Genomic DNA, 17723 nt, shown 5'->3' on the forward strand with positions numbered 1-17723 from the left:
GGGCATATTTTCTCTGCTCTCTGTCTGACTGTTTTCAAAGCTGATTTTTTTTTTTATCCTGGTGGGATTTTTCCCTGTTGTTTTTGTGTATGTGAGAATAGTTATGTTCTTTGTGTGTTTGATATTAATAAATATGCAAACCCCAAAATCACAATTGCTGAAGCCTGCCTCTGGTCTGCAGTGCTGTGGGGTGCAGGGTAGGAAGTGAGGTAGCTTCCGATCTTCAATAAATGTAGCTCCTCAAGCCCTGTGTTCAACCTGCCGAGGACACGAGTGTGACATAAATAATCGCTGTGCTGAGTGTTGCGATTGGTCTATGGTGTGGGTTTGCTGGAAGCAGGCAGTATCATAGAAGGATGTCCTTGCCTGTGGTTGGGGTTAATGCCCCCTACCACTCCAGTGGTACCTGACCCTTTGTCCTCCTACCTGTCTCCCGGCAGTTGTTCCGTGCTTGCAGCCTTCCCTTCGGAGGAAGCCTCTGCTTCAACTCTCTTCCGACTCCTCAAAGGGGGTGGAGGGGCCTGTGGACCAGGGCAACACTCCTTTATGGGTCTCCTCTCACTTTGAGGGTATGCCTTTGGGGCGATGGGCTGCCCCTCTCACTAACCCGACTTTCTCTTCTGCAGGTGAGGTGTCAGGTTTGGACCAGGCGTGGACTTTGCTGGGTCTAGTTGGGCCTCCTTCTGTTCATGCTTTGGCACACTTAAACAGTACCAGTGCCAGCATTGCAGTACTCATGCTGTAGTCACCACCACTACCACTATGGTGACTCAGCAGTCTTATAGTATCCCCCCCCCCCCCACCTGGTTTGGTCCCATCATCCTACAAACATACCCCCTACAGTGGTGATGGGGACTTGTGCACACTTTGTCAGCCTGTCATCTCCCAATGTCTGTGACTTTAGTGCCACCTTCTCCTGGATTAGGGGTGGCACCCATGCCTGTGCCCATGGTTACTGCTTCTCTTCTGTCACCTCTGGTGGTGGCAGAGGTAATTCTGCCTGCTGCTCCCATTGCTGTTCCTGCTTCTGAACCTGCTCAGTTGTCTGGTGCCCCTTGGGACAACCCTGACAACTCTCCTGCGGAAGCTGACAAAGAGGTCTCGGAAGACGTCGTCGTTTTTGTTGTCTGCCGCCTCCTCACCTCCCTCTTCGAAGGATTCCCGGCCTAAGAAGAGGAAGGTAGCTTCTCTGACACCTAAAAAGTTTTGTCACAAGACTTCCAAGGGTCTTTATCTTCCCCCCAAGGAAGTAATTGGTTCTCTCGCTGGCCTCGCCTGCTCCTTCGGGAGTGGGAACTGTGACACTGTCCCCAGGGTCTAGTGTCTCGGGAGCCCCAGGAGTTCGGACCTAGGTTCATTCTCCTGTCTCTAGTACCAATGGTGCTGCCCATGGAACCAAAGCTGTGTCAGGTGCTCATTCATGAGTCTCACAGTGTGTGTTGCCCTCCAAGGAGGCCAGGGCATCCACAGTCAATGATGGGGAGACCTCTGTCCGTCGTGACAGTGGCGCAGGGCAGGAGAAGGGACCGAACCGTGGTGGTGACTGTCACACTTGTGAAAGCCAAGCCTGACTCTTCATTAGGTGCCAAGGAAGATGTCGCTGTGTCTTTGGACAAGGCATCAGGGGCAGCTAGGAGGAGGTCCCCTGTGCAGTCCCCTTCGCATGAGGTTTCGGCCTCAAAGAGGACTGGGTTGTGTCGTGAGAACGATGCAAGTTCTTGCCAGTCTGGTGGCTGTGTGGCCTCGCCTGACTTGCCCACGTTCATGTGAGTATTAGAGTTCGACAAGGCCAAGCGCATTAGCAGCCTGGCGAGAACCTCTGCATTCTCTTCGTGAAAGTGTCTTGCCAAGATGACCATTCTCTCCTAGACCTACGCAGCCTTCATCACCGCGGGTTGATGACCGTGTGCGAATCATTCCTCCTGACAGTGCTGCTGGAGGAGGAATGAGAGCATCCAATCCTCGTCTCTTATTCCCTCTACTTCCTCTGGTTACACCAGTAGGGGTGAGATGGAAACTCTGCAGGATTCAGCGTCAGGGGCCTATGTTCTTGGAGGGGCTTTAGGGATCCCACCAGACATACACCCACGTTGTTGAGGAAGGATCTAGGGGGTCTGGTGAGGTTCTCCATCCGGGGAGAGTAGATCAAGAGGACCATTCCCTCAAAGGGCTTAAGGGTCCTTTGCCAAAAGATTTGGACACCCCCAAGACACACAGGACCTTTGGTGAGATCATAGGGCTGATTTGTCAGCACAACAATCTCGGGGAAGCAACTACGGCCTCTTCTTCTGGAGATTGCCCCCTCTCGAAGAAGGAACCTAAGGTGTCGACAGGGCTGCTGTGGTCTGTGCTTGCTGACAGAGTGTTGGGCTGGGTGAACAATTTTGTCTCAGGACAGGAGAATTCACTTTGGTCCAATTGTTCAGACAAGCTGCTTCCTCCTTCTCTACCATGTCAAGAGGCGTTTCTACACACCCTCAGAGAGGTCTCTACTGACAAAACAGGTTGACCTGGACCTGGTTCATCTTGGTACTGGTCTGTCGCTGCAGCATCTTGGCAGGAAGCAGCAACCCTGAAGGCTACCTCCATGGCAGCTTTTCAGACAGTCTCCTGGCTAGACCAGTAGTCTTTCATGGTCTCTAGGGTTGCTGCTTCTTCTGGAGCTATCGTTCCAGGAGAAGACTCAGCCTTCGGGAGACTATGCCAGTCTGGAGGTAGGGCGATTTCCTACCTGGCCAACCAGATGGCAAACCTGTGGCCAAAACTGGTTCTCAAGGGAAGCGCTGCTGTTCTCTCTCATGTAACCAGGTCTCTTGGTCCTGAGTCGACATTGGACCTTCATAACAGACCTTTACTGTGTTCTGCCTCTTCAACAGAGAGCAGGTAGGTGCTGCGGTGAAGACTTCTGATTCTTCATGATCCACTGCGGCTAGACCTTCGAGTCTAAGTAGTCCTCTTCTGAGGGCATCAGTGGAACAACCGAGCCTTCTTCTCTCCCTTCGAAGGGGTGGCAGTCATGCCTCTTTCAGCCCTCCTTGAGTTCGGGAAAGGATGCTAAGTGAAAGAAGAAGGGGAAATACTAGGTGCGGTGTTCCCCTCCAGTTGCTGCCATTGTTTGCCCGGGGATGCCTGTGAAGCCATTGCGCAACATTGCAGAGATACGGAGCAGATTTAGGTAGTAGATGTTCTTCAGGAGGGGTATCTACTTCCCTTCGAGTCTTCGCCACCTCTCACCAACTACCACCATGTCTCACTAACTACCGGGTCCGTCTACAATCCAACCTCAAGGGTTCGCTGAGCAAGGGTGCTGTAGAAGTCTTGTCCAGCTGGTCCCTGGAGTTTTACAGCAGAGACTTTCTACGGAGAAGGCTTCGGGGGGCTGGAGACCAGTCATAGACCTCTCTCCTGAACCAATTTGTTGTCAGACTCGGTTCAAGATGGAGATGGCACGAACTTTGCTCGCCTCTATCAGAGAGAACGACAACTTCGGGCTTATGGTGGACTTGAAGGATGCATATTTCCAGATAGCCATCCAGCAGTCATCCCGCAAGTACCTCCATTTTGTCCTTGGGGAGCCAGTGTACCAATTCAAGGCACTCTGCTTTGGGATTTGGACTGGTGGCTGAATGACAGGAACCTCTTAATAGTAGATCTTTGCACTTCCCCTCTGGACATGCGTCTGTTCTCAGCTGCATTGACCGAGGGATGGGGCGTACTTGGACTGTTGGCTCAACAACAGGAAACTTAATTGGAGTGGATCTTCTCACTTCCCGTCCAGACATGCTTCTGTTCTCAGCTGCATCAACCACGGGATGGGGTGCACATCTGGAGGAGTTGCTGACTGCAGGAGTGTTGAATCATTCTGGGCTCCAAGAGTTTCCGGATTGAGTGATGGAACATTCGTTGGTATTGATGAGCAACAATACTACAGTAGTGGCATATGTCAGCAAGCAAGGGGGTCTTGCTTCTCTCTCGCTTCACCAGTTGATAATGCGGTTACATGAATGGGCAATAGCCCACTTGGTAGAGGCAACAGCCAGATACATTCTAGGCAAGAGGAATGTAATGGCAGACAAGCTCAGCCACCAGAATCAGGTGATAGGATCCGAGTGGTCTCTACACCAAGATGTGGCGGAAAGGTTGTTCAACCTATGGGGGAGACCAGCCATAGACTTGTTCACCACCCGGTACAATTTGAAGCTAGAGACCTTCAGCTCCATTATACTGGACCCATGGGCCACTGCAAGGGGGACGTGTTCCAACACCTGTAGGACAACCTCAATGTCTACGCCTTCCCCTTATTTAGCATGATTCGCTTGGTGATCAACAGAGTGTTGACCACCTCGAATCTTCAGATGATTCTGGTGGCACCCAAATGGCCTCAGACTGTTCGGTATCAGAGAATCTCCTTCACTTTGATCAACATTTGCTTGAGCCTTCCGGTTCTTCGCTATATCCTAATTTAGTTGTTGACAAGAGGCCACTTTAGAGAATAGGTCTCGCTTGTCTTCGAGTATTTCAGCACCTTTGAGGTATTTAGAGAAGAGATTCCAAGCTTTCTCTCTCAATTAGGGAGCGCTTTGTAAGGTTTCTCGTTCTGGGTCTGGCAGGGTTTGTCTTCTAGTTTTTTTACGAAGTCATGGAGCACTGCATCTTGCAGTATGGGCACTTAATTGGCACTTAAATCTTTGGTAAAAGATATTTTTTGTTCATGAAACTTACCTGTCAGATATATATATAGCTGTATTCTCTGACGTCCGACAGAATTTCAAAACTCCCGGCACACGCAGTGGGCGGCCAGGTGGTTAGTACCCATTCCCGCCGCTGGGAGGCGGATATCAGGAACCATTCCCATTTTCTATTCAGATTTTTCTCTGTCGCCGGTCGGTAAATAACTGTTTACAGACCTCCGCCTAGGATTTTGAAACTTCTTGTGCTAACTTGAGTATTCTGATTGACTTTTGGTTTTGATTTGGCTTGTTGGCTTGGCATACGTGATAGTGGATTTGATTTGGATTTTGGCTTTGACTTTTCTTTGATTACGATGTCTGGATCTAGCTCTGCTAGCTTCAGGGTGTGTAAGGTACAGGAATGTAAGGTGAGGTTGCCGAAAGCTTCGGTAGACCCTCATTCGGTGTGCTCGAAATGTCGAAGTCATGTATGTATGTTGAATGATAGATGAGATGCATCGAGTGTGAGCAATTGACTGAAATTGAATGGAAAGCATATGATTCTACGTGAGAAAGCTTGAGCGTGATAGAATCAGGAGGTCTTCCTCTAGAAGTGCTTCTGTGAATAGAAGTCAGGGTAGAATTGTATCTCCATTAAATCCTCCTGTAGATGTAATTCAACCTAATCCTGTTGTATTGCCACCGAACAATCAGGAAGTGTCTGCAGAAGGAAACATATTATCTACGATTATGGAGTCGATTCGCGCCTTGGAATCAAAAGTGATTGCTCTACAATCAAATGTGGATAAGTGCAATGATAGTGTTAGTGCATCTAGTGTTGTGGAGGGGGCGTCAGATCGGTCCCATAATGCCTCTAGGCCTAGGCCCCTGCTGGACTCCCAGGCCTTAGGGAGAGGGCAAGCCGAAAGCCGAAGGAGGGTTACGGGATCTAATAACCGGTCTGACGTCCCTTCGGCAGAAACTGAGGACGAATCTCAGGCTGCCAGCGTTCGTGCATGGGCACGGATACTTAAAGAGTGCTTCTCTTCTTCCGAGGCTTCCTCTCCTCGCCGAGGTTGGGACTCTCTGAGGACCTCTCATGGGGAGAATGGCAGGGGCGCAAGGTGCCGCACAGGCGGCCGTCGTCCTTGTCGCCCTCTTAAGAGAGGTTTTCAAAGAAGAGACGCTTCACGTCCCCTTACCAGATCAGTGCTTAGATTCGTCACCTGAATATTTTGAAGCTTTTCCGCCACAGGAAAGGAACAAGACCTCATCAGGGGAGGACTCGTTCGAGCGTCCAAGTCGCTCTAAGTATGTTCCTGAGTTGAAGGAAAGGGCATCCCCTCACCCATCTTCCTTGCACAGGATGAGTCCCTCTCCTGATCGAGAATTTTCTCCATCAAGGGAAATGCTTTTGGAAATGCAAAAGCAGTTAGCTTCCTATTTTGAGAAGAAGGAGGCAGAACCTAGTTATCGGAGGAAGGATCGGTGGCTGCCTGTTAAGAGGACTAGGCAGTCCCCGGCTCCTTCTCCGCGTTTTTCGGCCTTTGAGTCTCCTCCTAGTAGCCGACTCATTCGAGAACGTGATTACGTTCCTCATGAAAGGGCGTCTAGGAGAGACGAATTTGACGGAGACATGAGTTGCCGCACAGGCGGCCGGCGTCTTTGTCAAAAGGCCGAGAACGATCAAGGATCCATGACGGAAGTTCACGGTTTGCATGATGATAATCAGCTTCAGGACGTTCGGGAAGACGCTTCTTTTGACGCTCGGCGTCTTAAGCAGCGAAGCGCTTGCCAGGACGCGCGGCGTCTTATACATCGGGATGCTCGCCAGGACGCTCGAGCTGACGCTGTTCAGGATGCACGGCGTCGTACACATCAGGACGCTCGTCAGGACGCTCAGCAGGACGCTTCTCAGAACGCTCGGCATCTTATACATCGGGACGCGCGGCGTCTTACATATTGGGACGCTTGCCAGGACGCTCAGCAGGACGTCTTGGAAGAATGTTTGAGTCCGAAGCGTCAAGATATTTCACATGTTAAAGTGTCGAAGATAAGGAAACAGAGATTGGTTACTTCGAACTCTTCTTCATCTAGAGGCACCCTCTTGCGAACTGGGCCTCAAGGATTATTGTCATCGCGATCTTTGAAGGACACTGATGACCGAGAGAAGGATTCTTCTAGTGATCTGTGCCCTACGGATGATGACGAGCCAACTGCGTCAGCGGTTTCAGACTATAAGGCTTTGACGAATCTACTTAAGAACTTGTTTCCAGACAATTTTCAAGCGACCCGTTCCTTGCTCTCCCCCTTCACAATTAGCCTCATCGAAGGCCAGGAAGGCTCCTGGCTTCGTTAAAATGGCCACTTCGCTCTCTGCGAAGAGAGCGTTTAAGAGAATTCAGGATTGGATGGATTCAAGGAAGGCTAAAGGGAAGACTTCTTTTGCTCTTCCCCCATCTAGACTGAGTGGGAGAGCGGGGATCTGGTACAAAACGGGAGAAGAGGCAGGATTGAAAGCACCGTCTTCTTCTCAAGGCGATATCGCGAATTTAGTGGACGCTCGAGGAGGTCTTATTTGTCATCAGCAAAGGTTTCCTGGACGATGTCGGAAACAGATCATCATCTCAAGGGGATATTTAAGACGCTGGAAGTGTTTAACTTCTTAGATTGGTGCTTGGGGGCCTTGGATTTTCAATCTAGGAGTCAAGACTCTATTTCTTTGGAAGAGCTTTCAAGTGTGCTAGCTTGCATGGATAGAGCAGTAAGGGATGGCTCTGATGAATTAGCATCTCAATTTTGCTACCGGGCTACTAAAAAAGAGAGCTCTCTATTGCAGTTTTGCGGCGAAAGTGGTTTCTCCTGCGCAGAAGGCGGAATTATTGTTCGCCCCCTTCTCTACACATCTATTTCCGCAGTCCATGATTAAGGATCTGTCGGTAAACTTGCAAGAGAAAAGCAACGAGGGACCTCTTGACTCAGTCTTCGACGCCCTACTCCCCAGGCTTCTACTTCAACCGCTCCAGCCCCCAAGAAGAAGTTTAAGCCCTTTCGTGGAGCACCTTCCTCTAGAGGTTCTTCAAGAGGAAGGGGGTCCTTTAGAGGCAAGACCTCTTCTATCAAGAGAGGAAAAAATTGACATTTCTGCCCTTCAGGCACCTGTAGGTGCGAGACTCACCTTATTTGCTCAGGCATGGAGGACGATAGGGTCAGACACCTGGTCCCTAGATGTGATCGAGAGAGGATACAAGATCCCTTTCCTCTCTGCGCCTCCTTTGAGCACGAAGCCGATAGACCTGTCGCCCGCATACCAGTCAGAGAAGCAACAGATTTTGCTCGACCTTCTAGACCAAATGTTGGAAAAGAAAGCCGTAGAAGAAGTCCTGATGCTGGATTCCCCAGGCTTCTACAACAGGTTATTCCTGGTTCCGAAGCAGTCTGGGGGATGGAGACCTGTCCTAGACGTCAGCAGACTGAACCTTTTTGTGAGGAAAGAAAAATTCAGGATGGAAACATCTCAGTCTGTGTTAGGGGCCTTGAGACCAGGGGATTGGATGGTGTCATTGGACCTACAAGACGCTTATTTCCACGTCCCGATCCATCCTCAATCAAGGAAGTTCCTGAGGTTCGTCTTAAAAGGGCAGGTCTTCCAGTTCAGGGCTCTTTGCTTTGGTCTGAGTACGGCACCGATGGTTTTTACTTTCCTCATGCGAAATGTAGCGAAATGGCTTCACCTATCGAAGATAAGAGTCTCGCTTTACCTGGACGACTGGCTAATCAAGTCGTCTTCGGAGTCAAGGTGCCTGGAGGACCTTCAGACGACATTGCAGCTGATGAAGGCCCTGGGCCTAATAGTCAATTACGAGAAGTCCCATCTGATCCCCCACGACAGTCCATCGTGTATTCTGGGGAGTATTCAGATGGATTCAGCGGCTTTTCAAGCTTTTCCATCAAAGGAACGTCAGCAGAAATGCTTAGAGAAAAGTGTCAGCCTTCTTAGGGAAAGAAACATGCTCGGCGAAGGAATGGATGAGTCTGCTTGGGACCATTTCTTCGCTGGAGAAGTTTGTTTCCCTGGGGAGGTTGCACCTCAGGCCACTCCAGTTTTTTATGGCAGAAAACTGGAAGGACAAACAGAATCTAGACTCGACTTTGGTAATCTCACAAGCGGTCAAGGATCAACTGAAGTGGTGGCAAGATCCGATCAAACTTTCGGAAGGACTGTCCCTCAACCTTTTGAGCCCCGACCTAGTGTTGTTCTCAGATACCTCCATGGTGGGCTGGGGAGCAACACTAGGCAAGGAGGAAGTGTCAGGCCTCTGGAGAGGGGAACAGAGGTCCTGGCACATAAACTTAAAAGAGTTGGAGGCCATTCGGTTGGCTCTTCAATTCTTCGAAGAACGATTGGTGGGCCGAGTTGTCCAGATCAACTCGGACAACACTACGGCTCTCGCTTACATAAAAAAGCAGGGGGGGACAGTCTCTCGATCACTGTTCATGGTAGCGAGAGACATCCTTCTATGGGTGAAAGCTTGAAGCATAGTGATCCTAACAAGGTTCATTTCAGGAATAGAAAATGTCCGAGCGGATCTTTTAAGCTGTCAACATCAGATGCTTCCCACAGAATGGACTCTACATCTAGAGGTTTGCCAAGAGCTATGGAAGTTGTGGGGACGACCGCTAGTCGACCTCTTCGCAACCTCGAAAACGAAGAGGCTTCCGATTTATTGCTCTCCAGTTCTCGACCCGGAAGCAATAGCGATAGATGCCATCCTATGGGACTGGACGGGGATGGACGTTTACGCCTTTCCCCCGTTCAAACTCTTAGGAGAGGTAACAAGGAAGTTTGCGGCATCGCCAGGAGCGAGAATGGCTCTGATCGCCCCCTTTTGGCCCTCAAGCGATTGGTTCACGGAGGTCATGCCTCTTCTGGTAGACTTCCCAAGAACCCTGCCAGAGAGAGTAGATCTTCTCAAACAGCCCCACTTCGAGAGGTACCACGGAAACCTCTCCGCTCTGAGTCTGACTGCGTTCAGACTATCAAGAAGTTGACCAGAGCGAGAGGTTTTTCAAGACCAGTGGCAGAGGCTATTGCCAATGCGAGAAGAGCTTCCTCTCTAGCGGTTTATCAGTCGAAGTGGGCTGTCTTCAGGAGATGGTGTAGGAAGAAAGGTATTTCCTCCTCCACGACCTCTGTGAACCAAATCGCTGAGTTTCTCCTGCATTTGAGAAATGTGGACAGACTTGCAGTGCCCACAATAAAAGGATACAAGAGTATGCTGTCAGCTGTCTTCCATCACAGAGGGTTAGACCTGACAAATGATAAAGACCCTCACGATCTTTTGAGATCGTTTGAGACAACTAAAGTACCGCAACCGAAGGTCCCATCATGGAACCTTGACGTAGTTCTAAGGTTCTTGATGTCGGCTCCCTTTGAACCTCTGCATGCTGCCTCGTTGAAAGACACTACTAGGAAGGCGATTTTCCTAACTGCTCTTGCCACGGCAAAAAGGGTTAGTGAAATTCAAGCAATGAGTAAATATGTGGGTTTCAGAGGACACAGTGCAGTGTGCTCTCTGAATCCTAATTTCTTAGCTAAGAATGAGAACCCATCTAACCCCTGGCCAAAAACCTTTGAAATCAAGTGTTTAGCTGAGTTCATCGGACAAGAGCCAGAGAGAGTCCTGTGCCCTGTCAGGGCTCTCAAATTTTATTTGCAAAAGACCAAAGACTGTCGGGGTCCTTCTGAAAATCTATGGTGCTCTGTTAAGAGACCCGACTTTTCCTATGTCGAAGAATGCACTGGCATTCTTTTTACGAAGCACCATCAGGGAGGCCCATGCGTCCTGCCCGGATGGTGATCTGAAACTTTTGAAAATAAAAGCCCATGAAGTGAGAGCTGTTGCAACTTATATGGCATTTCAAAAGAATATGGCACTCAACGATATCATTAGTGCTACCTTTTGGCGAAGCAACTCTGTGTTCGCTTCACATTACCTGCGGGATGTGAAGACGGCATATGAGAACTGCGAGTCACTAGGACCATACATATCCGCAGAAATGTTGTTGGGGGCAGGGAGCAGCACGAATCCTATCCTATAGAAAAGGGATAGGTGTGCTTTTAATTTTGGTGTTGGTTTATGGTTGAAGGGTTGGTCGCTTGAGGCGCTTTCCCTTTCTTTAGCCTAGAAGTTATGGGACTAACTTCGATAGGTTAGGTCAGGTGGTGGTTTTTAGCTTCGTTGCCCTCACAGTATGGTCAATATGGTCTAGTCACATTGTGGTCACGCTCCCGTTGACAGATCATCTAGAACTCACCAGCTATATAGGTCACTATATAGCTGGAGACTCTAGTAAAGCAGAAGCAGACTTGGGTGACAGTAATCACGAAGTCAGCTATGTTAACAGGTAAGGAACCAAGATGTCAATCATCTGCATGTAATTTGTTTCCTAAAATCCTTCTATTCTGTCCCTTCCCACCTCCAATAGTGGGATTCAGCTATATATATATCTGACAGGTAAGTTTCATGAACAAAATGTTATTGTCATGATACAATAAAGTTTGTTCATACTTACCTGGCAGATATATATATAGCTGTATTCTCCGACGTCCGACAGAATTTCAAAACTCCCGGCACACGCAGTGGGCAGCCAGGTGGTTAGTACCCATTCCCGCCGCTGGGAGGCGGATATCAGGAACCATTCCCATTTTCTATTCAGATTTTTCATACCACTGTCCCCTGAGGGGAGGTGGGTGGGTACTTATTTATATATATCTGCCAGGTAAGTATGAACAAACTTTATTGTATCATGACAATAACATTTTTCTCATTCCTGTGAAGAGATGAATTCTAAACTAACAAGTTCTTTAAACATGTTGAACAAGGTTTCTTTTGTTCCTACATGATGTATGAACCATCAGTCCTTTACATAAGGAATTGCTTTCAGCAAAGCTGGAAACAGCTATTAAACTTTCAAACAAGGTGATCAGGCAGTTAACTACTGTCTAGTAGGTGGGAGTCCTGCCTGCCTGGGTGTAAACATTCCAATTTGCTTTCGGCCATTGTGCTATGCAAACAAGTTTACTGACTCTGCCCTGATTGCCATTTTGCTTTATTCCAGTGGGATCTTTCTTATTTGTTTTTTATTGTGTTTATTATTTATATTTATGTATTAGTGATAAAATCATGCAAAACTACAAATCATCTAAACCCTTGCAGAAGGCCGTCACCCAGCGTGTATGTTCTGGGGTTGATGGCAAAGGATGTATGTACTTCTGCTTGCCCGTAGACATAGACCCTCATGTCCTCTGCATTAGTTGCAACTGGCATGATTATAATCCTAATTTGGCTTGTTCCAAGTGTTGTACTACTTTCTCCCCTGTCCAATGTGTGAAGTTTAACGGCAGGAGGTGGAGGTAGTACAGGAAGAAAGCTTCCAAAGCATCTCCAGAGGGTTATGCTCCTCTAACTATGCCTTTGGTTGCTAACCCAGCCAGGCTGTCGAAACAATCTTCTCGCGGCCTCCGCTCACTCCAAGGGAGGAAAATTTTCCCTTGGAGCGAGAGAGACTCTTCTCACTTAACCGATTGTGCCTCCTTCTTCAGGTTTGGTGGCTGAGCACCATGTGGTGTCTGAGCTTCATGAGGTGTGGATCTCATTGAAGTTCTTGGTACTGTATCATCAGTCTCTCTCTGGAATTTAGACAGGTCTTAAATTTTATCTGTAGATTTTGTTGAGCCTCTGGAATGAGTTCAGTTGAATAATTTACTATGAAACTTCCTTTTATTGAGTACTACTGGCAGATAAAAGAGAAAAATTATTAAAAGCACTCTCAAGGCTGTTGTAAAGGGAATGCTATTTTGTCTTTTTGCCTTAGAGCTGAGAATGATGTTAAGAAGTTTTTCAAAGAACTGTAAGAATTCCAATTTAACCTTTTTGGTGGGAAAGAAGTGGAAACACTTTTCTGTCCAGTCGGGACAATTAAAACTTACTTAGATAGGTGAAACCTGGAAGAGGCAGTTATCCTTTTGTTTTGTAGTTTTAGAAACCTAGAACATCTTTGTTAAAGGTTAAGCCTGGAGGAGGCAAAGTTAACCTTTTGTTGTGTGGTTATAGAAAACATAATGTTTTTGTCAAAGGTTAAGCCTGGAAGAGGCAAAGTTAACCTTTTATTTATTTATTTATTTTTTTTTTTAAGAAAACCTAGCTGTCTTTTGTCAATGGTTAAGTGTGGAGGTGGCAAAGGTAACTTTTTGTTTTGTGGTTTTATGAAACCTAAAATGTCTTTGTCAAAGGTTAAGCCTGCAAGAGGTAAAGTTAACTTTTTGTTTTATGCTTCTAGAAACCTAGAACATCTTTGTCACAGAACATGAGGTCCTCTGTGACATATTTACCTTTATTGAAGATAAACATTCATAATATGAGAGCTGTTGCAACTTCATTTAGTGTTATTATGGAGTAGTGATACGCATTTAATGTTATTATGGAGTAGTGATATGATAGTTGCCTGTACTGGACAGACGTTTTTGGCAGCAGTCTTGGATAGCATAGATAGTCAGTTGTATTGTGTTTTTCTGGAGTTGTTATAGGTATTGTATGTTTTAAGGTTGTTTTACTGGTGCTTAAAGGTTGTTGTGTTTGTGTTAGAATGTTGTTGAGCTTGTGAGTTAGTTTCTATTGAGTTGTATATGAGTTGTTGTAGTTGTGAGTTGTTGTTGGTGAGCTATTGCAATTTCTTGATGTTGTTTGTGAGTGGTTGTATGTGGACTTGTAAGGTTGTTGTTTTGATGTTGTTGGTGTTCATCTGTACATTAATTTGTTGTGTTGTTGAGTTATTTGGTTGTGGTACTCAGTTGGTTGTTTTGTGTTGTGATTCTCAGCGGTTGTTGTCTCAACAACTGTATATATATACAAGCCAGATGTGTGTGGGGGCGGACGTGTTGGAGGTCTTTCTCGCGTTTCTTCACAGAAAAGAAAGGTTTTCGCCCTTGGTGATTATACTTCTTATAGTGAGCAATGTGTTAATAGTGTCTCCACGTAATACCCGGCGTGTAAGACGGAGGGTGTTGTGCAACTGCAGATATACTGATACTCTTTCTGCTCCAATCAGTGCCTTAGAAATCTTTCAAATCACAGCTACTCAAGGCCTATTGGTCCTGGGAAATGGGTAAAAGAATGCAGTGTATGTGTTAGTGCTTGACCCTTCTCCAATCGTTGCGCAAGTGACCCTGGCACCTACCGGTGCCTGTGCCCCACACACAAATTCTGTACTCGCAAACAATTGTCTTTACATTATACAATACCAATCGAACCGTTCCAACGTCGAGTCTGCTATACAATCTGTCAGTGATGCCCTCTCCGATGAGGAAATCAACGTTGCTTATATGAAAAATGCAAAGATCTGATACCAGAGAGCATTCTCAAGGAGCGATCCGCGAAGAACTTGTCCTCTCACAAGAAAATATCATATAACACCAAGTGGCTAAGGACCTGCTCGGTGGAAATCCACGCCGATGACCCTTACAGTCTGCCTCCAAAGGGGCCTGCTGACCTAAGCCTACCTGCGGTGTACCACATGGCAGAAAATGCCTTCCAAACAGCAAAATCTCTCTCAGAAATAACTGGAAAAAACTCTGAAAAAGTTGAGGAGACAAATGATACATTATTAAGAATCTGGGACGTGATCAAAGGACTACAGGAATCCCTAGACAGTCTTAAAACAGTGGAAACAAATAACCTCACATGGATCTGGGATGCGATCAAAGGAGTGCAGGGATCGATAGACAATCGCACAGATAGCCACCAGACTCCTATGAATGTGGCATCCAGTTTTTCAACGCCTCCCAGCAACACAGAAGTGCCCCCGACACCTTTAGACCGTTCTGAGGGGACTGTTGGTCTCCCAACCTCTTCTCCCTCCCCAGTGCCTCCGGTGGAAGATATATCTCCGGTGATGAGGGATCCCCACCCTATCTCCCCCCAACCCCCCATCGTAGATGCAGATGAAAGTGATCATGAGGGATCTGGCGGCTGGCAGATACAAACAAACAGAAAGAAGAGAAGAACCTATCGTTTGGCCGCTGGACCGGAGCCCAACATATGTGTTTCACCTCGCCCGACACCTGAGAAGAGATGTCACGTAGTAATTCACAATCTGCGCTCATTGGTGACGCTAGACGCCATAGTGGAGAGAGTCAAGTTTCTCACTGGCTCTGACCCACTCATCTCTCACGAACTCCCATGCAGAAGTAAACATAAAGTGGCTTACAGGATTACCTGCCTATTTCAACACCTCGATGTTCTTAATGACACTCCAACCAGGGTCATTTCCACTGGAAGTGCCTGTCAACCCCCCACGGCGAGTGACTGCCCACTCACCCTGGCTAACCCCCCATCCACCCAAATGATCAGCGCATTCATCTACCATCTTCGTGAGTAGCCATGGATACATTAAACATAATCTCTTGGAATATTTTTGGCCTCAAGCAGAACATTCCTCTCCTAAACATGTTCTACAAAAACTTCAAAGGCATCATTGCATTGCAAGAAACGCTCCTCTGGCCACATGACCTTGCCATCTGCGATTCAATTCATGAAGACTGCAGAATCTTCTCGACTTCATCGATGCAAGTTACAGATCAAATCATAGTCGGTCGCCCAAAAGGGGGCCTTTCTTTCCTGTGGCACAAATCATTAGACAATATGATAAAGGTGATGACCTACGGGAGTGACAGATTACTGGGGCTTCAAGTGACAGTAGGGAACTCTAAAATCCTAATCATTAATGTTTATATACCATGGGAAAATAACAATAATTTTGATCATTACTGCATGATCCTAGGGGAGTTACACAGTATTATTCATGATTCTCCTGCTGATCATATTTGTATAATCGGGGACCTATCACCCCACAAAACAATTTTATTATGAGCTTACTTGCTTCTGTCAAAATCATGCTCTCCAAATTAGCGATGTAATGCTCCTCCCTCCCTCCTCCTATTCATATGTACATAATAGAGCGGACGCTATTACAACCTCCTGGCTGGACCACTGCATCACATCTCCACAACTTCATGATTCTATTATGACCTGCAATATTCGCTATGATCTTGCAACAGTCTACAATCACATCCCATTACAGGTGTCATTCAGTACCCCATCCCTCCCTACCGTGAACCCCCTAACTGATCGCCCACCAGCGGTAAACTGGGATTTTAAAAACCAACAGAAAACCAGATACTTTAGGGCGACCACGAAAACCAGGTTGCAGTCAGTAGTTCAACCGGCAGACGCCTTACTTTGTACTAACACAAATTGTAGAAATGACCACCACAGGAGGGATCTGAATGAATTCTATTCGAACATAATCTCCGCTATGCTTTCTTCGGGCAGGACTGCCTATAGATTTCTTCAAGGTAATTCTCGTAATATACCTGGATGTAATGACTTGGTTAAAGATCTGTATACATACTCACGAGAAATGTTTTTACTGTGGAGGCAAAATGGTAGCCCCCGGGAAGGGCATACTGCATTACTGAGATAGGAGAGAGCACAGTTCAAACTTGCTCCTAAGCACTGCAGGTTAAATGAAAAACAACTGAGAGCCGATGCAATGTCTAGAAACTTAGAATCTTGGTATTATCCTCACCTTAAATCCCAAAACTAAAAAGCTATCACAGAGAGTAGGGGAAGTAGTCGGAGACGAAGCTATCGCAAGTATGTGGGGCTATCACTTCAACAATATCCTGAATTGCATAAATGATCAAGATTCCTGAAGGGATGTAGATAATCTCCTTACTGACAACATTCAATTTCGTTTTGCAGACCGTATTACGCCAGGTAACATCAGCGATGCCATAAACAACCTACCTAATAGTAAATCGCCCGGCTGTGATGGTCTTCCTGCAGAGGCTTTCAAATTCTTCCATATGATAATTTACATTTTGCTAGCTGCCTTATTCAATGCGTGCATAATTCACCGGTTTCTTCCAGACTCCCTACTCTTAGTTCACTTGATACCATTAATCAAAAACAAGCTAAAGGATGCAGCTGACCCTGGCAACTACCGGCCGATTGCAATTATACCGATCGCATCGAAGATACTTGAGTCGGTTCTGCTAGTGAGACTTCTCCCCTTTCTACACACCACTGACAACCAGTTCGGGTTTAAAGCAAACCACTCAACCGACACCTGCATCTACATACTGAAAGAATTGCTGAACTACTACCTATCATCAGCCTCTCTGGTTTTCCTTTGTTTTGTAGATGTGAGAAAAGCATTTGACCGAGTAAACTACCTGAAGCTCTTCCTGAAGCTGCATAAAAGGGGCACACCCCTGTATCTAATTGGCATTTTACAATGCTGGTTCTCCACACAGCAATTCTGTGTCAAATGGGGTAACGTATTATCGTACACATTCGGCTCCCTAAACGGGCTTCGGCAAGGGGGCATTCTCTCTCCATACTTGTTTAATACGTACACAGATGCCTTGAATGTCAAACTGAACTCACTCGCAACCTGATGCACCATTAATGAAACAACTATAAACAACCTCTGTTATGCCGACAATATGGTTTTGATTTCCCCATCAGTGCAAGGTCTCCAACGACTCATCGACACTTGCCGCCAATATGCAGAGGATTTTGATATAACCTACAACGAAACCAAGACCCAGTGCATGTCACCGCTCCCAAGATTGCTTAAGCATATTGCAGAACCACAAATTTTCATCGGAAACCATCGGCTGGAATTTGTGCACGAATTTCTGTATTTGGGTCACATTATCACCGATGACCTAAAAGATATGGCAGACATTGAACAGAGGAGTCGTAAACTATGTGCAACTGCCAACATGATTGCACGGAGGTTTGCCTTCTGTCACCGAGACGTGAAACTGCTGCTCTTCCGCTTGTACTGCTACAGTATCTATGGATGTTCCCTTTGGACGAACTATACCCAAGAGACCATGAGACGCATCACTGTTGTGCACAATGACATTCTGAGACGCCTCACAAACCCTCCCCACTACCACTCCGCCTCACAGATGTTCAT

The 17723-nt window shown here is 46.9% G+C and overlaps 1 protein-coding gene across 2 annotated transcripts in view; it reads left to right on the forward strand.

Moving 5' to 3' along the window:
* Positions 1 to 17723, forward strand: part of LOC135212677 (uncharacterized) — a 115887-nt gene that overhangs the window by 32979 nt on the left and 65185 nt on the right. The gene's annotated exons all lie outside the window — the stretch shown is intronic.

This window comes from Macrobrachium nipponense, chromosome 41, assembly GCF_015104395.2.
Source record: "Macrobrachium nipponense isolate FS-2020 chromosome 41, ASM1510439v2, whole genome shotgun sequence".
Taxonomy (NCBI): Eukaryota; Metazoa; Arthropoda; class Malacostraca; order Decapoda; family Palaemonidae; genus Macrobrachium; species Macrobrachium nipponense.